This window comes from Protopterus annectens, chromosome 7.part0 (genome assembly GCF_019279795.1).
Source record: "Protopterus annectens isolate FY-2018-M chromosome 7.part0, PAN1.0, whole genome shotgun sequence".
Taxonomy (NCBI): domain Eukaryota; kingdom Metazoa; phylum Chordata; order Ceratodontiformes; family Protopteridae; genus Protopterus; species Protopterus annectens.
The window spans coordinates 378,637,337-378,662,134 of record NC_056739.1 but is presented as its reverse complement, the minus strand read 5'-3'; positions in this window follow the sequence as shown (position 1 = coordinate 378,662,134).

Here is a 24,798-nt window from a genome sequence, read left to right as displayed (position 1 = left end):
TTCACTAGGTGCCTTTGTGAAACTATGACTTATGCTACCTTTATCTCTGTAAATTAATCTTAACACTATGCTAAAGTCTCATGGGCTATCTACATCAAAATAAGAGTTCTTTTTTTTACATTTTCAAAGCACATTTTAACAATGTAATTTGTCAACCCATAGAATCATGTTTAATTCTGGAACAGTCTATATATATTCAACTATCTACCCATATCTGCAGAGTTTAATGGGACATCATACACTGGCCACCCGAACTTGCTTTTGGCTGTTCTCACAGTTCTATAACCTATTTTGGATAAAGAACTTCAGGATTTTGCTCTTCAACTTTTTACTGTAACAGTTATCACAGTATCTGTTTTCTTGTGACAGAACGTGTTGTAATATTTCTGGTTGCTCATCTTTCCAAAAATGTAACTTTGATTTATTTGTCTTATATAGATACCTGTGATTTATTTTTTGCAGCTTACCCTCTTCAATGCAAATTACATGGAGTTTTGGTTCAGATGTGTTACTAACAACTTCATATTTAACTATACTCTGTCCTCCAGACTTTGGCTTCTTACATTGCCTCTAACCCATACATTCGGTAGACGTTAGCAGTTTTCTGTCTCTTTTCTTGTCAGCATTTGCTTTACTTAGTGGTGATTTCTAAGCATCAGCACTGCAGACGAAATAGGCAGACAATGTTCAGGCCATTAACTGTTGAGCTGATGAGAATGAGTATATATGTAATAAGTTATTCATACAATCTAAAACTGTGCGATGACAGCTCTCATAGATTTTGCTACACCTATTTCATATGACATTTGTCACTGTTGGATTATTCTTTCCACTTGTTCATTTGAATGAGAATCGAGTGGACTGGACATTAGATGTCTGAATTTCCATTAATGCACAAATCTTCCAAATTTCAGACATATGCGGGTTGCCATTGTCAGATATGAAAACTGTTAGGTATCTACACTTTAAGGCACTACTGAGACTTTCAGTATTGCCTGTCTGTCTGGTTATTTCAAGAGACTTGCTATAATAATTCATGCTTATAAGATACATATGATTTCTGAACTGGAACAGATCCACCCACTCTACAGATTATGAGGAACTGTGTATGCTACCATCCCTTCCTTAGACTTTTTGTTATGGTGTACATGCAATATTGATGTAACATCTCTACAACACTTAATTCTGGTTGAATTAACATCTGGCCAAAGTATTTTATTTCCTGCTTTTTCTTTATGCCAGCCATAATTCATTTATCTGTCCAATATTTTTTTCATTTGGTTGGGATCTCTTATATTATTAACTTTAAACATCAAACTCTGGGCTTACTTTATTTCTTTCTTAAGAGAAACTGACAGCAAATTAATTTCCTTAATTTTGATATCTGTTGAGGCCATCCTTTCTGCAACTGGATTTCTTAGTCAGTCTAAAATAACTTTTGACAATCTTTTACATTTTTTCTGTCATAGTTAATGCCAATAAAATCTATAGTGTCTATAGTTCTTCTCTTAGCAATCCACATTGTCCATCATAAATGTGCTTGACTTAAAATATCTACTCTGTGTACATCCATGCTTGGCCTGCATTTCACTTGCAGGTTACATTTCAATAAATTAAACAGCATACTGTGAAGTCACAGAGATGTTTTCTACAAGGATTTTTGGATATATTTTTGAGTGTTTTTGATCCTTTCCACGTAAAATCTTTAGTATAGACATATTATTGGAATTTCACAGGTCCATGCACTACTTGTAACAGTTTCATTTTTTATTTCAGCACATCTGTGCATTTGTAAATGCTGTTAAAAAAGTATGCAGTTTATCTTCATTCACTCTTTTAGGAGCACATTTATGAGTTTGGGAAATCTGTGACTAGTTTCTTGAGGATTTCAGAACTGCTTTCATATTCATATCTATATTCGTAGTTGCATCATTCGTATAAGCATAGTTACCTGTGACATGTTTTGTATAAACTTTGCAAAATATGGTATAATTTTTAGAAACCTCGATTATAATACCTACTTATCTTCTGGCTTTGACATTGACACATTTGCTCTGATTATTTATATTTTGTCCAAATAGCATTAGCATATGCTGTCCATATTTCAGGTATGTCTCTCTTAATTTGCATTTAGCCTTATTAATCTTGAAATTGTGTAGTGTTATCTCTTCAACAGCTTTACCAGTCACTTGTATACCTCTCAAGTGTACCTCATTATGAGAAATGTATCTCACAGAGTGACAGTGGTATACACCAGGCTACCTAGTGCTTACCACTCTCAATGATAAGCTAGAAGACTTCCCCCCAACACAGAAAGGCTTGGGGGGGCTCGGAAGCTTACAGACAGTCCTGGAAACAGCAAATTTGTATCTGGGCTAGACTAGTTACAGGAAAGGTGGAAAACAAGCTTAGAACTATTTTTAACAGAAAAGCAGCTAAAACAGCAGTAAAAACAATTCAAATGCAGTGTGAGTTAGCATACTTGAGTGTGAAGCAATATTAAAGCAAATAGAGTTTAATTAAACATTAACTAAAAACAAATGCAGAAAGCAGTAAATTAGGAAAAAATCAAAATGGAGGCACTTAGAGTATCAGAAAATAATGCAGGAAAATATATAAAAAATTAAGTCAAGCAAAAATTAAGACAGTGCAGAACACTGAACAGTTAAAAAGTGCCAAAAATATACTTACTTCCAGACTGTTTGAGAAGCACACTCAGTCAGAACACAATGAGATTCTAGCAATGGTAAATTCTAGCAAAGTGTTTTTTTTATATATAAAGTGGAAAAGGAGAAAGAAGGAACAGAAGATAATTCAAGGTTAAGAAACTAAGGTTTTTGTAGTAATTATTATAGCACACCTAAGTGCCATCAGCACTAGTCGTTCTTCATGGAAATAGCTCCAGTAATTAGTAGTTATAACCACCCCTCCTGGCATGATTAAAGGGCAGTTCCCTGTGCTTTCTCCTATTAACCTGGTGCACTTAGGCATTCTGAGACAGTGTAGTAACTGCCTCATGTACACAGACAACCCTCTCCTTTTACGTCCCAACACTCAGACTTGTGAGAGATGCACTTATATTACCAAATTGAAAGCTATGCACTCTCAGCCAATAACCGGACTAGCTGATCAAGAGGAGACAGTCAACACCTACACCGTCCCACATGGAACACATAGCTCTCCAGAATACCCACTATCACAGCTCTCACATAAAAGCACAAACCACACACCCACCACCTTCACGGAGGAACTCAATAGAAATTTACCCAAACAGCAGAGACCTCCAAGACAGAAACACACTCGACTACCACAGCACAGCACAAACCACAGGACACATAACTCACCTCCACAGTATGCCCCTCAACCTAAGCCCCTAAGGCTAAACACCTTGCCCAATAGACTAATCATAGGTGACTCAATAGTGAGGCACACAGATGTCCCAGTCACTAGGTTGAATAAGGAGTAGGTAACAGTCAGCTGTCTATCAGGTGCCAGAATCCGACACATAACACATGCACTCAGATCACTCCAAAACAAGTACAAGTATGACTCTGTATTGTCCATGTGGGTGTGAATGGCCTGAGATGCACCTCCTTGGACTACATGAAAAGAGACATGGTGGAGCTCTAGGATTATGTGGCCCAGGCAGGTATGACACTAGCCCAGAGCAGTATCCTACCATCACCCAGAATGATACTAAAGTAGAAGCAGAAAATTATTGATTTCAACAATTGGCTAAGTTTCTGGTGTCATTCTAAGGGGATCCAGTATCTGTCTGCTTGGGATGACATGATTGACAGACCTCGATGCTTTGCCACAGATGGCCATCATCTGTCACCCCTGGGTTTCCAGGTACTGATAAGGCTCTTGCTACCCCTATATTGCCTTTTTAGGTGGTGTTCCAAAGACCAAATTACCACCATAACAGCTATAAATAAATGCAATCTGAGGGTCATGCTGCTCAATGCTAGAAGTCTATATCAAAAGATGCACTCGCTCAAAGTACTCCTCAAAATGGAGAACTTCAACATTTGTGCTATAATAAAGACATGGTTTAAAGCAGCAGAAAGCACCCCTGCACTACCAGGCTATAGCTCATTCCATACCTTTCAGCCCCAAAACATGGACTGAAGCTCTAAAGGCGGTGGTGTGTCCATATTCATAAAGGATATTCACACCTCTAGACTAGTAGCCCAACATGACATCTGAGATACTTCAGGTGCAACTAACATTGGGTAAGACGGTGATCCAGGTCATAACCTGTTATAGGTCCCCAACCCTGTAACTAGACTCTCACTCCACGTTCATAAGCACCTTAGAATCTATCAAGGTCCAACCCAACACTCTCATACTAAGAGACTTCAACTACTCCATCAACTGGGAAAACTACTCAAGCACCAATACACTGGCCCAACGCTTCTTGGAATTGATCAGTTCCAATGCCCTGGACCAGCTCATTCTGCCCCTCACTGGAGGAAGCAACATCCTTGACCTCGTTATTACTAACATAGGTGACCATTGCTCTACACCAATAGTCAATCCCTTCCTGGTCAGATCTGAGCATAAACTAATCACCATGGAAATCAACATCTAACCCACATCCCCCGCAAAGGTAACCACTTTGTAAAACTTCTCCAAAGCTGACTCTGGACTCCTAAAAACAGAGGTGGCTAACTTCACGGCACCCATGCCATTGGAAAATAGCTGCATGACTGCCGAATCATACACCAATGCACTGTACGAACATGTACATAAATGCATGGAACTAGCCACACCCAACAGAACCAAAACACTCTCCTCCAAAAAAAGGAAGCCAATCTGGTGGTCCCCTGCCATTAATAAACTCTACAATGGAAGGAAGAAACTGTTGCAGAAAAAAGTGAAGTCCCAAGACTGGAAAAACTCTCTTATTAGCCTCAACAAAAAGTTGAGATCCCTCATCAAATCCTCTAAAGCCAGCTATGAAGGCAGAATTGCAGCAGACACTAAAACAATCACAAAGCCTTCTATAGTTATATCAAGAACCTCCACGACAATACCCAGATTTTCTCTGAGTAACTGCACAATGGTACCTCCTATACTGAGCCAACAGATATTGCCAACATATTGGGAGAAAGATTCAGTGCCAACTTTAGGCCCCCCCCAAAGGACCAATCACAATACCAGAAGAATGCCAGGCTCCCAGCATTACTGCAGCACAGGTTAAAGGCTGCATTGTCCAAGGCCAAGAATACAGCTTCCATAGGACCTGATAATATCCCTGGCTGTGTTCTACATAAACTACAAAGCAAACTGGCACCACATCTGTGTGCCCTGTAAAGTCACAACTTCACCACAGGCTTTGTTCCTACCGAATGGCGCACTGCTGCAGTCATCCCTCTCCATAAAGGGTCAGCAACAACAGACCCTGGGAATTATCACCCCATTAGCCTGACAAGTCTGATATGTAAAGCTATGGAGTGCATCATCATGGACCTGATTAACAAAGATATAGGAAATCTCCAAACTTTGGACCCCACACAATTTGACTTTGTGAAAGGGAGATCATGCCTGCTCAACCTAGTTGACTTCTTTGAGTCAGTCACCAGGGCTGTGGATGAAGGTAAGGCAGTGCATACAGCCTACCTCTTTCTGGCAAAGGCCTTTGATAGCATTCCTCACTCAGGAATTATTGATAAACTCACCAAACTAGGCATCAAGCCCAGTATCACTAGGTGGGTTGCAAGTTGGCTCACAGATAGAACACACAGTGTGAAAGTAGCGAACTCCAAGTCAGACTGCCCACCATTCACGAGTGGAGTCCCATAGGGATTGGTCCTGAGTTCTCTCTTGTTCGGCATCTACTTCTCAGAAGTCCAGGCCAACACAAAGAGACTCTGGCTGAATGACTGCAACCTGGGAGCCGTTATTAGCTCCCCAAGTGATGTAGACATCCTACACAAAGGCCTCACTGAGACCAATGACTGGTGTCAAAACCATGGCCTTAAGCTTGATGCCAAAAGAATGTGTCATCACCCCCTTTGGTAAAAACTCAGTTACCCCTAATTACCACATCAATCTGGGGACACAGGTTGACACCAACCTCTCCTTTGACCACCACATTGCCACTGTGGTCAGAAAGTCCTTCTATGTGGCACATCTCATTACCAAGGGTTTTGCATCCAGGAAGAAAGAGGTCATCATTTCTCTCTACTCTTCCCTCATTAGACCAGTCAATGAGCATAACGCCCCATTTGGCATGTACCTCACTAGACACCTGCAATAGCTGGAGAGGCCACAGAAATACCTCATGAAGAGGATCCTAGGCATTAAACACATGTCCTACATGGACAGACTCAAAAGACTCCAGCTATTCTCTGTCTCATATCGCCTACTTAGGGGCGACCTCTGCTTGACTTACAAAGCCATGTCTGACCCAGCTCTGTTTGAAATGCTACATCTAAAGAAATCCCAATCCCTCCGCACCACATGCACATGAGACCTCAACCTCATTATCACAATCAACAGAACATGCTGGAGGGACAGGTTCCTCACCCAGAAACAGCCCATGCTCTGGAATAGACTTCCCATACATGTCAAGCAGAGCACCTCACTGAACCTCTTCAAAAGAAATCTTGATGAGTGGATGGGTAATAGAAAGTTCACCCTGGGGATCACTCCAGTGGCTCTACTTGATAGAGGGACTGGGAACTAACGTCAGTCAGGATGATGGCAGGGCACTTCTGTGGGCTAGGCTTGTAATGGCTCCAGGGCAATTAGCCTAGTACACACCTATGAACTTATCTGGGGTCTTATGTTCCTCGAAGTTCTGCATTGAAAGGGACTGTCACACATCCAGTGTTGGATATATTTTCACTGCTATTCACGGTAAATAGAAACAAATCATATTAATTAATTAAAAGATCTTTTTATAAGTAAAACCAGCATATTTTAGCCATCATATGATCTTCATAATTGAAGTTGTTAGTAAGCCACTAATATGTGTTCCACGTTTTGCCATTTGTTCCACATTATGAGGGCTAGTGTTCCTCATTTTGCTGATGGGAGGTTGTGAGCTATGGTCTCTTGACATGTGAATCTTGTATCTGCCCTGATATTAATAGGTTTGCAACATCTTTCAAGACTTTCTTTACCTCTAAAACAACTAACTGGAATTCTTGCTTTTTTATGAAATGCCAGATGAATTTCTAAGGAAGCTGTACCTTATTAAAGATGTATTAAATGCACGTAATCTGCACCTTTGCTCATCTCGCACTATCCACAATTCTCTCTGGTTTGTATCTAGTATTGAAATAAAACTTGCATTTAAAATTGATGTGACTTTTCATCTGTAAGCAGTGGGTAGTATTAACTTTTAATTACTGTCTTCAGAATTTGTAAGATACGCAGGGTATCATTTCAATTGCTTTGCACAGTATTATGAGTCTCTGTTTGTGGCTGAATACATGTACTCTTTGCTTTTGCATTATGAAGTCATTTTACCTTTTCAATATTCTCACAAGACAGCAAGCTGCATACTGAAACACTAGGAGCATCCATATCTTTAAATGTGATGATCTGATAAAAGGAACTGTGCTGCTTAATCTCCGAACTTGATACAATGGTGCAGCAGTTAGTTTTGCCTCCTAATGCTTGTTTCTTCTTATTTGTTGTTGGCCAGGAGCTCCTTTTCTGTGGAGATTACATTCCCTTTGAGTACTTGACATTTTACACAGTGTACATGTTTCCTCAGACAACATAAAGATGTGCAGTAGATGAAATAGATTTCCTCCTGTATGCATGTATGCATGCATAGTTTTATGTGTGTGTGGGGGGGTGTGGGTGTTCTGCAAAAGAATGCTATCCTATAAAGGATTAGTTTGTTGTCTTTGCTCACTAGGTGCTGTGATAGGCTTGAGCTGTCACGCAGCTCTTAAGTACTGTAGATCAGTGTGTGTATATATCTTTAAGAAGCTATCCAAGGGCTTGCACAAGTGTATAAATACTGAGAATGTGCAAGCCTGACTGCCATTTTGTATTAAGCCGTTGAGATGTAAGCATGTATGTATGTAATGTCTGTCTGTTAACCAGTTCATTTGTATTTTATGATGCAGCTATCCATTCTGATGTGTTTCTATGTATTAAAACATCTAAACAAAATACCCCACCTGCTTGTCATCTATGTGTGTGTGTGTGTGTGTGTGTGTGTGTGTGTGTGTGTGTGTGTGTGTGTGAGAGAGAGAGAGAGAGACGAGCAACATGGTGTCAGAAGAGACATGTCTGCAGGGCATGAAGTTAGGGGTGGCATGGCTAAAACAACTTAAGGCACTTGCTAGGAACTAGAGGAATATACAGCAGTGAATCATCTCTAAAATGTGCATACTTTGCAAAACAGGTCAGAAATTAATTTCAGATATTAAAACTTGCTCAGCACTATTTCTTATTTGCAAAATATGAAATAAGGCATACAGAATGTTCTAAATTATATTCACATTAAACCGATATGTATGACATTGACTCAAATTACTATCAAAAATGTTTGAAATAAAGTCCAAACTGCATAAAACAAATAAAATAAGGGGAAATGATAGCATTTTCGGAAAGCATGTATTTTCTTACTAAGCAAAGATACCCGAGTTATCAGAGGTGTATAAAGTGTTTGCATGTTTGTGCAGTATTAGAGTAAAGTTATTTCTCAGAATACAGCCATTACACAGCATATTTTGCAAAGTACAGTATTTCAAAGAGTTATTACAAGCTCAAGGAACAGTTTGTTTGTACATAATTGCAACAGCCATATTTTCAGTACATTTGTGTATACTTTGTGGGCATGGTAGATGGATTTTGAAAACCCAGTGCACTTGCGTTTGACAGTAATATTGCTGAGAACTGGAGAGTGTTTGAGCAAGAGTACGACATTTCCATACAGGCTGCATTTTCAGATAAAGATGACCATACAAAGGCATTTAGTCTACTTAATTTAGCTGGGTCAGAAGCAATAGAAAGGGAATGTTTATTTGTTTATGCACCTGCTGTCTATACAGGAGAGGGGAAAAAACATCATTATTGTACAGGCTGAGTCAAGGGAGGACTCTGAGTGCTTAAAATATAAACTTAGAGAAATGTAACCCCCAGACAAATGTTACAATGGAAAGGCACTCATTTTATACAAGGGATCAAAAGCCTGGTGAAACTTTTGCAGCATATATAACTGACCTGAGGAATAAGGCTAAAATGTGCAGATTTGTTGATTTAAGGAATGAGTTGATAAAGGACAGACTTGTGTGTGTTATAAAAGATGATGCTGTGAGAAACATTTTGCTTTGTGACAGTGATTTAACATTGAATAAGGCTATTGAGATTTGTGAGGTATAAGAGCTCACAGAAAAGCACATAAATATCCTTACAAATGAGAATAGCTCTAGAAGGCACAGTGACAAATCTCATGTTGATAGTATGCAGCACGTTATTAAAAGAAACAGTCCCAAGCACAAGGTAGCAACTGTAGCCCCTGCAGCACTCATTGTTAAACCCCAGAGCTTTAAAGTAAATTTCAGAGCTTGCACAGTCTCAGTGAATCAGAAGAGTGAGTCAGCAAACTGAAAGCATGGGCCCCAATCTAGTTTCATTGCCAGCTGTCATAATTGTGGTACAAGCCATGAATCTAAAAGGGAGAAATGTTTTCCTTTTGGTCAGCAATGTCACAAATGCAATAAATGGAATCATTTCAAAAGGTTTGGTAAATCATAAGGCCCACATTCTTTTATTAAACGAGAACATTTTAAGAAACAAGTTGATGAATTAGAGAGCTGCAGCCCTACTCTTTAAGTGGATGGTGTGTCGGTGCTTCATGAAACAATCAATGCAGTAGATTTAAGGGCAAAATTTGAAGTATTTTGTACTGTTCAGATAAATGGCAAACCCACGGAGCTCAAATTTAATACAGTTCCCAGTGCAATTTTATGTCAGCAGAAAGATTTGTTAGAGTGTGTCATGGAGAAAAGCTTGATGTAACAAGGTGTGTGAAGCTTGTTGGTTATGGAGGTGAAGAAATTCAGACTGAAGACTCAGTAGTGCTTACATGTTACTCTGTTGGGAGATGCTACGACTTATTTTATGTGGTCAAGAGGAATGTCCAGTCGTTATTAGGGCTCAGAGACAGTTTGAAAATTGGACTTCTTTCATTTAATAAGGAAGTCCACTAAGTTAGCTTAAAAGACCACTACTCTAATTTTGCAAGTACATTTGTTTTTTACCTATGCTGATCTTTTCAAAGACAAACTAGGCAAATTTCCAGTTGTGTACTCCATGAAGTTAGACCCAGAGGTCAGTCCAGTTATCAGGCCAGCACGGAAATTTCCAATAGCCATGCAGGACAGAGTCAAAGCTGAGTTAGATAAAGTGGTGTGACAAGGTGAACGGGTATCTTCCATGGTGGTAGCACATAAGAAAAGCTCAGATGACATCAGAATATGTATTGACCCACAAGATTTGAACAAAGCACTAAAATGGCCTCATCACCCAATATGCACAGTTGAAGAAGTCAAAGCCTTGATGCCAAATGCCACTGTTTTTTCTGTCCTGGATGCAAAGAGTTAATTTTGGAAAATTCAGCTTGACAAGAAACCATCATTGTTCACTACATTCAATAATCTGTTTGGCAGGTACAGGTTTTTGAGAATGCCATTTGGGATAAATTCTGCAAGTGAAGTCTTTCAACGTGTAATGGAGCAAATTTTTCTGGGTATCCTTGTGCTATCATAGTTGACAACATACTAGTAGGAGGTCACAGTGAAGCAGAGCATGACAGAAATATCAGAAAAGTTCTAGAAAGGCCACATCAAGTGAATCTTAAGCTTAACCCACAGAAATGCAAATTCAGACTACAAGAAGTTACTTATGCTGGTCATTTATTTACAAGTTATTTCTGACAATGGCACACAGTTTACAAGCCAACAGTTCAAAAGATTTGCTGAAGAATGGGACTTCACTTATGTCACAAGTAGCCCTGAGTACCCGCAGTCAAATGGTTTGGCAGACAATGCAGTTCAAAGTGCAAACAGTTATTGAGAAGTCAAAACAAGATTATAGTAATGTTTTCCTAAATCTCTTGAATCTCAGAAATGTTCCTCGTGATAAATATCTTGGTTCACCTTCTCAGAGACTTCTGTCAAGACAAACCAGAACCACATTATCAATCAGTAGTCAATTGTTGGTTCCATGTATCAAGAACAACAGGTCAGGGAAAGCCAATCTGTTGAAGAAACGCTTAATCCAGAAAACCTCATATTATTATGTTACAAGACATGGTCACATTTCTAAACCCAGTAGCAGATATGAAGCAACTTGAACATGAACATTGTATTTTGTTTCTGATGTATACAGTGATGTATGTCTAATTCTGATATTATTTTTACAAAGGGAAATCTTTTTAAGAGGGAGGATGTAGATCAATGTATGTTTATATACATTTAAGAAGCTATCCAAGGGCTTGCACAAGTTTATAAATACTGAGCATGTGCAAACTAGACTGCCATTTTGTAGTAAGCCATTGAGATGTAAACATGTATGTATATAAGGTCTATCTGTTAACTAGTTCATTAAGCAATAACCCACATCTGGGTGTGGATAATGCTACATTTACCCACAGTTGGTGTGGTTTGGTCACGAGGGCGAAGCCCGAGTGGCCAAACAAAGACAACCGTGGGTAAATCTAGCATTACCCACACCCAGACGTGGGTTATTGCTATTATACAATGACGTTATTTAAGAAAAAAAAAATTACTTTTCTTTCCACTATCCTGGGGCTTTTTCTGAGGTACTGTGCATGCGTATGCTTATGGAGTACATCAGAGCTGTGTTGAGGAAGCAACGGAGAAAGGGAGATCTCCGTTCCCTTTTTTAAAGCTATCTCTCTATGTTAAATGAATTTAACATAGCGAGATATCTTTAAAAAAAGCAATGGAGAAAGGAATATTTCCTTTGCTTTTTTTTTTTAAGATATCTCGCTATGTTAAACATATAACATAGCGAGATTACAGCAACAGAGATCTTCCGTTCTCCATTGCTACCTAACAGAAACAAAAAATAAATCAAGACTTATACTAATGGAAAAAGTCCGGGCGACCATTAGTATAAGTCGGATTTACAATGGGCACGCTGGTTGGGCTGGCCAATCAACATGCACGTTTTGGAATACTAATCGGCAGTCATTGTATAATTTGTATTTTATGATGCTGCTATCCATCCTGATGTGTTTCTATGTATTAAAGCATCTAAATGAAATACCACGCCTGCTTATCATCTGTGTGAGAGAGAGACAGAGAGAGAGAGAGAGAGAGAGAGACGAGTGACAAGTACAATACAGTTAATAAGAGACTGAATTAATGAGTGCATTTTAACATCGAGTGTCCTTATGGTTCTACCTGGTTGCCAGAATTCACAGCATGCACAAAGCTGTCTTTTAATTACCCTTGTTCCTCAATGTTTAGACATCTTCAGAATAATTTTACAAACTTCACTCTGTGTTAATTTTAAATCTAGGTTTATTATACAGTCTTGGCATTTATTTGAAAGTTTGATTTGTATTCTTGTATCTGTGCTTCAGAAACATTTCAAACCTCATTGTATCTAGTCTCTTTATTTCCATAGTACCTACCAGAGATATCTGTTGGTGAACTTATTTTCATGCATTCTTTTACAACATCCATAGTCTTTTGGACACACATTTGCAATTATATATCTTAGAAAATATATGTTTACAGTGCAGATTCTATGGAGTGTAATAAAAGCAGGACACCTGCTGCATGGCGCTTTGAATTTTAATGCCACAGTCTTTTCTGTTGAAATATTTATTTGTTCATTCATTTATTTATTTATTACATTAGTAAACCGGGTAGTGTTCGACTAGGCCAGGAGTCCATTTTCAGCGGAGGCCCGGGGAGAAAAGCTCCACATGCAGTCATAAAGCTTACAATAATAATAAATTATTATAATACAGTAGTCAGTACAGAATACAAACAACAGTGTACACAAGTATACAGAGTCTCAAGTACAAGCCATTGTAAGCTTATGCCAAATACTAATTACATGACAGAGTGCACAAAATAAATTCCAAGACAGTATATGCATAAATATCAGCAGTGATGTAAAGACAAGGGGTTGGTTACTAAACCATATGTATGCACAGTATGTCTGGAATCAAGAATCCCTGTATAGCAATTAAAACAGTGTGAAAGCTGACTGTGTGTCAGCAGAGTTTGAAGAGAGATGGGGGATGGGGGGACAATAGTTGGAGGTAAAGTAGAGGATAAGGTATGGTATGGGGGGTAGAAGAATTAGCCTGATGAATGACAGGAGCAAAGCCAGTGTTTGGCTAGATAGTTTTTTAGAAGTTGTTTGAAGTTGTTTTAGAAGATGTTTGAAGGATATCCACACCTCCAGGCTAGTTGCACAGCATAATGCATCCGAGATTATCCAAGTGCAACTAACTCTGGGCAAGACCGCAATCCAAATTGTAGCTTGCTACAGACCCCCCCACCATGCCCCAGGATTCCCACTCCTCATTTCTTGATACACTGGAAAGTATTAGGGTACAACCCAACACCCTAATAATGGGTGATTTCAACTAACCCACCATTAACTGGGGAAACTACTCATGTACCAACTCTTTTGCTCAACGTTTTCTAGAATTCATACATTCCAATGCCTTGGATCAACTTATTCACATCCCCACCAGGGGCAGCAATATCCTAGACCTGGTCATTACCAACATGGGAAACTGGTGTTCCACACCAGAGGTCAATTCCTCGTTGGTCAGATCCGACCACAAGCTAATCAGCCTAGACATCCACATCACACCCCCACCCCCAATTAGGGAAACCATTGTAAAAAACTTCTCCAAAGCCAACTTCACACTTCTTAAGACAGAAGTGGCAAACTTCATGACACCCATGCAGACGGAAAATAGAGGTATGACTGCTGAATCCTAGACAAATGCACTTTATAAGCACTTACATGAGTGCATGGATCATGCTATCCCTAATAGAACCAAGATGTTATCTTCCAAAAAAGGAAGCCAATCTGGTGGCCCTCTGCCATAAACAAACTCTACAACAGAAGAAAGAAACTGTTGCTAAAGAGAGTAAAATCCCATGACTGGAGGAACTCCCTGGTCAACCTCAGTAAGAAGCTGAGATCCCTCATAAAATCCTCCAAAGCTAGTTATGAAAACAAAATTGCCACTGACTCTAAAGACAACCACAAAGCATTCTATAGCTATGTCAAGAATCTCAATGGGAACACTCAGATCTGCTCTGAGTTACAGCACAATGGCACTAAATATACAGAACCAACTGATATTGCCAACATCCTAGCAGATAGGTTCAGTGCTAACTTTACCCCCATCTCACCCCCTAGAGGGCCCATCTCTATACCGGAAGAATGCAAAGTTCCTATAATCACGGCTGCACAGGTAAAAAACACACTCTCCAAAGCCAAAAACACAGCATCCATGGGACCTGACAATATCCCAGGCTACGTTCTACATGAACTACAGAATGAACTGGCACCCTACCTAGGTACCATGTTCAATCATAGCCTCACCTCAGGCTTTGTACCCACTGAATGGCGCACCGCGACGGTTATTCCACTCCACAAAGGAGGAGCCATGGCGGACCCCGGGAACTACCGCCCCATTAGCCTGACAAGCCTGGACTGCAAGGCCATGGAACACATCATCGTGGAACTCATAAACAAAGACATTGGTAATCTCCAAACTCTGGACCCTACCCAGTTTGGATTTGTAAAAGGCAGATCATGTCTCCTAAACCTGATTGACTTCTTTGAAGCAGTCACCAAAGCCATAGATGAGGGTAAAATGGTTCACACAGCTTATCTAGATCTTGCCAAGGCTTTCGACACCATCCCCCACTCTGGAATTATAGATAAGCTCACTAAACTAGGTATAAATCCCTATGTCACAAGATGTGTTGCCAACTGGCTCATGGACAGAACCCACACTGTGAAAGTAGCAGATTCCAAATCCGACTTCAGACCAGTGACAAGTGGAGTACCACAGGGTTCAGTCCTGGGTCCTCTCCTGTTTGGTATCTACTTCTCTGAAGTGCAGGCTAACACAGAAGGTCTTTGGCTAACAAAGTTTGCAGATGACTGCAAACTAGGAGCCATAATCGAAACTCCTAACGATGTGGACAAACTACAGAAGGGCCTCACTGAGACAGATACCTGGTGTCAAAGCCATGGCCAGAAGCTCAATGCCAAAAAGTGTATTGTCATCCCCTTTGGTAAAAACTCTGTATCCATGAACTACCACATAGCTGGTAGTCTACTTAATGCTGAAAATGTGATAAGAGACCTTGGGACACAGGTGGACAGTAGTCGCTCCTTTGATAATCACATTGCCACAGTAGTCAGGAAATCCTTCTACATGGCACACCTCATCACAAAAGGTTTCTCATCCAGGAAAAAAGAGGTCATTGTTCCCCTCTACTCATTACTCATTAGACCCATTATAGAGTACAACGCCCCTTTTGGTATGTACCTCACAACACATCTACAACAACTGGAAAGACCACAGAAATACCTCACAAAGGGGATTACTGGCCTCAAACAGATGCCCTACGCAGACTGTCTCAAAAAACTACAGCTTTACTCCATTGCATATCGCCTACTCAGGGGCGATCTCTGCCTAACATACAAAGCTATGTCAAACCCAGAGCTGTTGGACATGCTCCACTTAAAGAAATCCCAATCCCTCCGAGCTACACGGTCTAGAGACCTAAATCTTGTCACCACAATAAACAGAACATGCTGGAGGGGATAGATTTCTGTCCCAGAGTCTTCCCGTACTCTGGAACAGACTATTTATCTATGTCAAACAGAGCTCCTCATTAGCACTCTTCAAAAAAAATCTTGATGATTGGATGGGAAATGGGAAATTCACCCCAGAGATTACTTCTGTGGCTCTGCTCAACAGGGGCACAGGAAAATAGTTCTCTTGGGTGGCGAAAGCCAGGGTACATTTTTTGGCTAGGTTTATATAGGCCCTAGGGTCAATAGCCTAGTACCTACCTATGAATCATCATGGTGAGGATTTTATGTGATTGGCTGTGGAAGAGTGTTCCAAAATTTGGCTATTTTGTGGGAGTAAAGGGAGTCGTTGTGGTAGTTGTGGGAGTGGGAAACCTTTAACATTATCTTGTTGGAGGATCTGAGGGACCGGGTAGTGGTACTAGGTTGTACCAGGTTAGAATGACCGGGGGAGTTAGTGGGTTGGTAGATTATTTTGTGGGCCATGGTCATTTGGTTGAGTGATAGAAGATTAGGGTGTTCTAGGCAGCTGAGCTGGGAGAGGGCAGTGCAATGGTGAGTCCTGTATGGCTGGTTAGTAGCAAACTTGGCGATTTTGTTGTAGCAGGATTCTATGTCTTCAGCTCAGTCTTACTTAGGTTTGTGAATATGTGAGATCCATATAGGAGGGTGGAGAGCAGGTGTGACCAAGCAGTGGCTAGTCTGGCAGTCTGAGTAAGGTATGACTTAGCCCTATAGAGGGTGCCACGTTTGGCGTGAACTTTCTTGATGGTCAGAGAAATATGCTTGTCAAATTTTAGATTCTCATCAATTGTGAATCCTAGCAGTTTAGTCTGGTAGTGGGCTCTATTTTGGTCCCATTTGAGGATATGATTATGAGAGGGGCCTGACCAGGTTTGGATAATTTGTTTCTCAAGACAATAATCTTAGTTTTGTTTGGGTTAAGTATGAGTTGATGTGCTGAGAGATAGTTTTCTATGTCCAGAAAGGAAGTTTACATTTTTATTTGAAGTTCTTGTGATGAGGGGGCTGAGCATATAAGTGTGGAGTCATCAGCATACTGGACAATTTGGGCAGGATGAGTTGCTGAGCTGAGACTGTTAGTAAATATGGTAAAGAGAAGGGGACCAAAAATGGAGCCTTGGGGAACACCGCCTGAGATGGGGAGTTGGGGGGGGGGGACTGTTTGCCCATTTATTTGCTTGCTGATGATTGGGAAGATAACTATGAATCCAGGTTAGGGATGCAGTAGTGAGGCCATAAGATGAGAGTTTGTCTAGAAGTAGTTGGTGAGAAACAGTGTCAAAGGCTTTGGACATATCAAAAATGATAGAAGAGACAAAATGACCTTCATTTAGGAGATGATTACTGGTGCTGGTGAAAGATATTAGAGCTGTGCTAGTACTACGTTTAGGTTGAAAGCCATGCTGAGAGTTAGATAGCAGATTGTGACTGAATAGATGGTGCAGGAGTTGTATGTGGATGCATTTTTCTAAGATTTTTGCAAGGGGGAGAGGATGGCTATGGGAAGTTAGTTGGTTAGTTTCCTGGAGGGTCCACCTTTCTGGAGGGGCAATGATGTGTGATACTTTCCAGAGAAGTGGGATGTACTGTTCTGTAATGGAACAATTGATCAAAATATTAATGGGGTAGGTGATAGAAGGTGCTGCAATCTTTAAAACTTCATTAGGAAGTTGGTCAGCAGCAAGACAGCAGGGTTTTAGCTTGGTAAGGAGTTTTTTATGTAGCTGGTTAAAATGGTATTAAAAGTGAGGGGGTTGGGGTAGTCAGGGGTCGGAGTGGGAATGGTAAGTGGTTGGGTGCTCTGGGTACCTAGTAGGGTGGTTATGGAATTAATAAAGTGGGAGATGAACTGAGAAGCTATAGGGCCAGTGTTGTTAGAAGAGACAGGGGCAGGGGTTGGGGTATGGTCATGACTAAGTAGATAGTTAATGCTTTCCCAGAATTTTTGGGGGTTGTTCAGTTGTTTTTGTTGACTGGTTTGGAATTAGGTTTGCTAGTTTTCTTTATTCATTTACGGAGAGCTTTTTTATATTAATTATTTTATTTTATTAATTTAACATTTGTTTACCAGGATAATCCGACTGGACAACTGGTGTCCATTTTTGGTGGAGTCCTGGGGAGAAAAGCTACAGACATTCAGAAAATGCAGAAGTGACAAAGATATGTTACAAAGGTATTAAAAAAAAGAAAAAATTACAGTAACATAGTAGAAGGCATGGTAGAGGAAATCTAAATGGAAGACTTGCACAATGTAGTAGAAGATATTGTAACAAAGTACATGTTAGTTCTATATTCAATATGTACAGTAAGCCAGATTGTAGCAATATATACAATATGTACAATAATATATATATATATATATATATATATATATATATATATATATATACACATTAATTATGCAGTGCAATCTCACTATAGTTTACATTTTTGGCTTTTTAATTTGTGACTCACATTACGCTACAGACACCCACTTCCACAGGAAATTATTTTAATGGTGCACTTGAAATTTCACTTGCTCTCTATATATGCTCAGCTTTTGATATAATGAAGTCTGTTTCTCTTATTAGCCTGACATTTCTTTTATCCTTTCATATTCTGCAATGTATTTTATTTCTTATTACTGAATCATGTAACACAAACTTGACAATCTTTGGTTTATTGTTCAGCTTAGTAACACAAACTTCTGATGTCACTATAGGAATCTGAACATTTGTAAAGAACAGCTGGTGCATAAATGATAAATACTTCATGGGCTCACGATACAGTCTGCATATTTCCCTGACATTATTATTATTTCTTTCTGCTCTTCAAAAAACTAAAAGAGTTTGAGAATCCTTCAAAACTTCTACAGTGACATGCAAAACATTGTACCTCTTTACGCTTGTCAGTTAATTTGTTAACAAAAATGAATAAGTACAATTTCTAGATCCAAACCTTCTAGTTTGCTATTCCATTTCATTCAAGTGATAGAATTTATGGTGTTGTAATTTAAATGTTTTTTTAACTTCAGTGTATATTTCTATACTTCCAAACACTCAAGGGCTTTAAAACATATATAGGTATTCTATTTTGAGTGTACACTTCATCTACTTCTCATACCATGTGATGTCTATACATTGCCAGGATAATGAGTACATAACACTGAGGTCTTCATTTAGAGTGAAATGTCTACAAGAAATGTATACCATATGAAACATAGCTTCCTGTAGTAAGCACACATTTATTTTATTTTACATTTGTTTACCGGGAGTGTCCATCTGGGCCATAAGCCCATTTTCAATGGAGGCCCAGGGAGAAAAGCTCCATGCAGAAAAAATCTGTAAGAGGTAATAACATGACAGGAATACACTTATGACTACATGGGCAATAATACATAAAATAAAAAATTACATTTAAACCAAAGCATTCCATGTCTAGTAGTCACTTAGGAAACTGAAGGAATGTCGACTACACTAAAGAAAGTACAGTTGTGTAAGTAAACTTGTCATAGCATAGATGTTTTAATAAATCATTGCTGCAGTAACCTAAGCAAGAGCCCTGATGGATCCATTTATCCCAAACTCATGTCACTTCATGCTAGAAAACAAACATAACATTAACTATATACAAAAAAAGGTAGGTTGTTCTAAATTGTGGCAGCACCAGAACAACAGAAGTAAGAAAAGGGGGTTTGGAGAGAAGGGGGTCTAGTAGAACTTCTATTGTTATGGTAAATTTACTGACACAGCTTAGCTATGTTCAAACACAGACCACTGTGGCAGTAGCCTAAAATATATGGGGAGATTATCAGAGCTTAGAGAAGAAAAGAAAAAAGAGAGAAGACCAATCAAGTAAGATTGAAGCATATATTGGAGAATAGTTCTAGCAAAGCCTCTTCTGAACTTGGAAAAGGAATCCAGCTTATAGTGGTCTGTAGAAGTGTATATAGAGAACCATGTTGTTGCCTCTAGAATTCTTCTCAAGTCAGTTCCTTAACAGAAAGCCACTGAGGAAGCCAAAACCATTGTGGAATGGGCTTTAACCCTGTCTGGATGTGGCTTACCATGGTGAGCATAACAAAAGGCAATACTATGAAACACCCACCTGGAAATAGTTTCTCTGCCATAGGAATGGTATTCTGCTTCCTCTGAAAAAAACTCTTTCATCTTAATAAAGTGTCAGAACAAGGAAAGAGAGAAGGGAAAAATAATGACATACACTTTTTCAGAATCAGAATAGTCCGACTGAAAAGAAATTCCTGAAGTCCAGCCATTCTTATGCAATACCTGCTCTTCTGACTAAAATTCTTTGTCAGAAAGAGAAGGAACTCTTTTCCTTTTTTGACCAGAAGAAACAGAAACCAAGGAAAAAAGCACTAGGAAGGTCGTTGTCAGATCCTAGTAAGTGAGCCCTATCAATATAAATGGAAACAGGAGACTAGCAGGTTTTCTCACTAAGCACACCTTCCTGACAAATAACAGACTCTTTGTATTCATGCTAGTACCAGCATCCACATCCTTATCTCAGCCAAGTGAACATACTCCTGCCACATCACCTGACACTGACAAAAGCGTCACTCCCTTTTCCAACAAAAGGCAACCCTACAGACACAGAGGACATGGCTATCCCTCTGTCTTTGGTGGCTATAAAGGCTATACCAAGTGGACTCAGGAAAAATATGGCCGGTCTGAAGAGCAATAACTGGCCACAACAGAGTCACATGGCAGTGGCTGAGGAAAAATAAGAGTTAGCTGAACACCCAAAGACACCTTGACAACCTTCTTCTTTTTGTTGGCAGGGGAAGGTACAACCATAATGACTGAAGGCACCCCCATAGGTAAGCCAAGGAACAGATGTGGAAAGCAGGAAGCAGAGCCTGGTCAGACCGGTAACATGTAAATTAGGAAGCTATAGGTTATATAGCTATAGCTATAGGCTATAGCTATAGCTATAGGTAAGTAGATACTACCAGTCCTCCAGTACAATGTCCTACCTCAGACACACAAACACTGAATCCCTAAAGAGAATTTTAGCTAAATTAACATGATTCCCTCACCAAAAGTTCACCCAGGCATTTCTGTCAAAACTTAGAAATACATTGACAGTCCCACAACATTTTGGATCCTAACAAAATACAATAATTCTGACATGAAAGGTAAGGCTTCTTCACAAAATTAAAGTTAGTAGAAGGTTTTGCTCAGCAGGGGACTTAATCTGCCCAGCTCTGGAAGTTCCCTAGCCAACTAACAGTTCTCATGGCCTGAAGCCTGTACAAGGGAGCACTCTGAGGTGGCAAAAAAGCTCTAAAGCTTTTAGTGTTCGATCTGTACTTTTATGGTGCTCTGTGCAAACTCCTGGTGCTTGCAGGAAGTGGAAGGCACCATTAGCTTTTTGAAACTGGTCAGTCACAGGGGGTAGGACCCATATAGTTTAGGCTACTGCAACAGTGAGCTATTTTTGAACATTAGCAGTTAATCCTATAAGCTGCAAGAAAGCTATACAATTTTAAGTGACAATCAGCTAAAAACAGTCATTCCATTTTAATAGAGTAGTGAAGGTTTCTACTCTGACTTCAGTTATTGTCACTCATGGGTACACTTATGGACCAATAAGCCTTTTTGAGAGACAATTCATTCTGAGAAGTCACCTTTGTAGCAGACATAGCAACTGGCACTTTTTTTTATACTGAAACAGTTTATTATGTTTAACTATGACAGGTCTGTTATAACTGTTATCAGGTTCAGGCATGTGAAGATGCAACATCCTGGAGCAATATCTTTGTTTATGATTCATATCTTTAGAAAGTATGCTATTTAGCTATATGTCTGATATGTTTTCTTGCTTGTGCAAAACATCAAGAGAGAGTAAAGTTAAAGAACTGTAAAGTCTGCATTGTGAAAAGAAAAGGGTAGACTGGACATGTGCATAAGGTGTTGGGAGTAAAAAGAAGCACTGTTTTGTATGGAAGCAAAACTATTTGCAATATTAGATTTTTGTTAGCAATGGCCTGTCTAAATAATGCCTTTTTGAAAGTGTTGGGCATTTTAACTTGCAGTGTGAGAGTTTTTTTGCACAGATGGTGGTGGGTTGGACATAATAAGGAGAATTGTGTACCACTGTATACAGGGTTTGGTGTTGCAGATCCCATCTGCGTGGACTGCCAAAAAATAATACAGAAGTAAATAAATAATTGCAATATATGGACAAAGAGCAGGTACTGTGATGAAAGTTTCTATGTAGTGTGAAGAAAGAAAAAAAATGAAACAAATGTGAAGAAGCACACCACTGAAGTTAGTAATAAATATGAGATTCCAGAAAATTATAGTTAAAGATAATGCCAGAAGGGAAAGACAAAGGATCTGGTGAGAGAGAGAAGTGGAAAAGGAGGGGCCGTCGATAAACAAGGCCTGCAATTTAAATCATGAAGCTGGTAAACCTAAATATAAATTGCAGCAAAGAGTTTAAAATGAGCAGAGAGGGTAGAATGGAAGAGACAGAGAAATAGTCACACTTGTTTTTGAAAATATACAACGTGTTTCATCAGGAGAAAGAAAATGACAGCGTGCTTTCTACATTGTATAGGTTTCTGTGCTTTTAGGGAAGCTGAATGTTCAATGGTAGGCATTTTCATTAAGAATACATAGAAAATAATTAAAGGGCATAGAGTGCGTCTCAGGCTAGCCCTAGATGGTCATGCAGCATCTAATTTGAACTAACTGCAACCTGGACTAATGACAAATGATTGACCATGCAAGTCCTCTAAAGCTGTACCATGCAGCAAACAAAAACTGCTTATGCATGGGGAAACCCTGGCTTCCAATAGAATCCAGATTGAAATCTAATAACATCATGTCTGCACAACTGTGATGAAAGGAGAGTTTGAAATATTAGCTACAATAACTGGGATACTACAGTTTCTCTAGTACTAAATGGGAAGCAGCCATAGAAACATACCATTGGGAAAACAAGAAAAGTGTTTTAATGCCTGTAGAAATGGCCAACAACCATTCAGAAAGAAATGGCTTTTGTAGAAATAGTTGGTAGAAGGTGATGTCTTATCAATAATCATGCATCTGTTACACTTAAACAGAGACTATTTATGTGCTATAATTTTTAGATGGTGGGTATGTGAATAGGTACAAAGAACATTAAGCTTATTTGCAGATGTAGTTCAAATAAGTGCAAATGATAAGATAAGGGCTAGTGTGCTGGAAGGCACTGGACAAAACACATTATGAGGTTATAGCCCCATTAGAGAGTTCAATCACTCAAGCACAATCCTTTTTTCGCTTGCTTCAGAAACAGCCACCTTGCCATTAACACAGAGGACTAAGGCTGTAAGTGCTTAACAAGCTGCTTCCAGTGGTACAGAAATTAATTCTCTCAGCCTTCATGTACCTAACTGTGTGACTCTGAGCAAGTCACTTAACCGAACAGTGCTTCCTGCCTCACCCCGAAAAGAGTCCATGTGGATCAGTGTTCTACCCTGGTTAACAAGTGCATATAAATAAATAAATAAATACATAAATAAATATTTCAACATTTAATTTGCTTCTGTACTTCTGGGGTCAGAATTAGCATAATGTTGAAGGTCTTTACCTCACAGTTGCAAGGGACAATTCTGACCACTACTTTAGGACAGATTTAGCATGTAGCAAGGAGTCTTGGTCTGGGAGGTGAAAGGCCCAGGTTTTGCATCTGGTCAAGGGAATATTTGATAATGTAAAGCAAGTCTTCTTAAGGTCCTCACAGATCCAGAGCCTAGTAAGTACCTATAAACACATAGGGGCAAACACATTTTTACCCCTTAAAATAACTATCTTCTTCTTCTTCTTCTTTCGGCTTTTCCCGGTTAGGGGTCGCCACAGCGGATCACCATGTCTGCACATTAATTGGCAGTGAAGTTTTACAGTGTCGAGTTGCCAGCTCGGCGCCCAACCTTCCACAGAAGGCACACACACATGCACACCTAGGGCCAATTTAGAGTGTCCAATCCACCTGCAGCATGTCTTTGGGATGTGGGAGGAAACTGGAGCACCCGGAGGAAACCCACGCGACCACAGGGAGGACATGCAGACTCCGCAGTAACAAAACTTGTCAGATACATTTCAGAAGCATGGCTAGGTTTGAAAAGGTCCCCTGGAGTCATTAGACTAGTAATCACCTATGACAGTATGAACATATGAAATTATATTTGATTCATGTCAAGAAACTGAGGCAGCTTTACAAAAGTGCTAACTGGCAGAAAGAGAGAGAGAGAAAAGAAAAAAACATTGCCATGGTCTTACTTTTCTGTTTAGAATTTGCATTTGAATAAATGGCTCAAGGTATAGATTTTGACAAGGATGTTGATAAAAAAATAAGGACACATTCAGTATATGGACTGGACAGAGATCATTAATTCATCTATTTATTAATAAAGGCCATTTGAAATATGATGAAAATCAGCTGTTTATTGGTACAAGAAGTGTTCTGCATTATGCAGAAAAATAAAAGAACTGTGGTGATGTGGTAAATTTTAAAAGCGATTACCCACATTTATTGCAGACAAAACATGGGCAGATTAAGCGTGGTACTGAAAATGGTGTTAAAAAGTGTTATGAGATGTGACAAATCTGATTATTTTTGAATAAAGGTAAACAAAATAGGCATGATAAAAACTTTGAAGTATACAGTTTGAATCCTGACTTTTTGCAGCGGAGGGGGTGGGGGATCACTACTCAACTTGCGTTAGAAGGTAGTCCTTCTGGGAATGCTAATGCTACTGAAAATGCAATTCTGGTACTAGCAACAAACACTGAAGAAGGATATTGATGAGGAGCAGTAAGGTAATGGGGAAAACCAAAGTGATGAAGGAAACTGATAGGTTGTGATTTACTCAAACTCTTAACAGATTTATATAATCGGGTAGAAGATGGAGTTTTCTTTAACAGGTATAAAGTATGATGTTTATTGCAAGACATGAGGAGAGTATCTATTGAC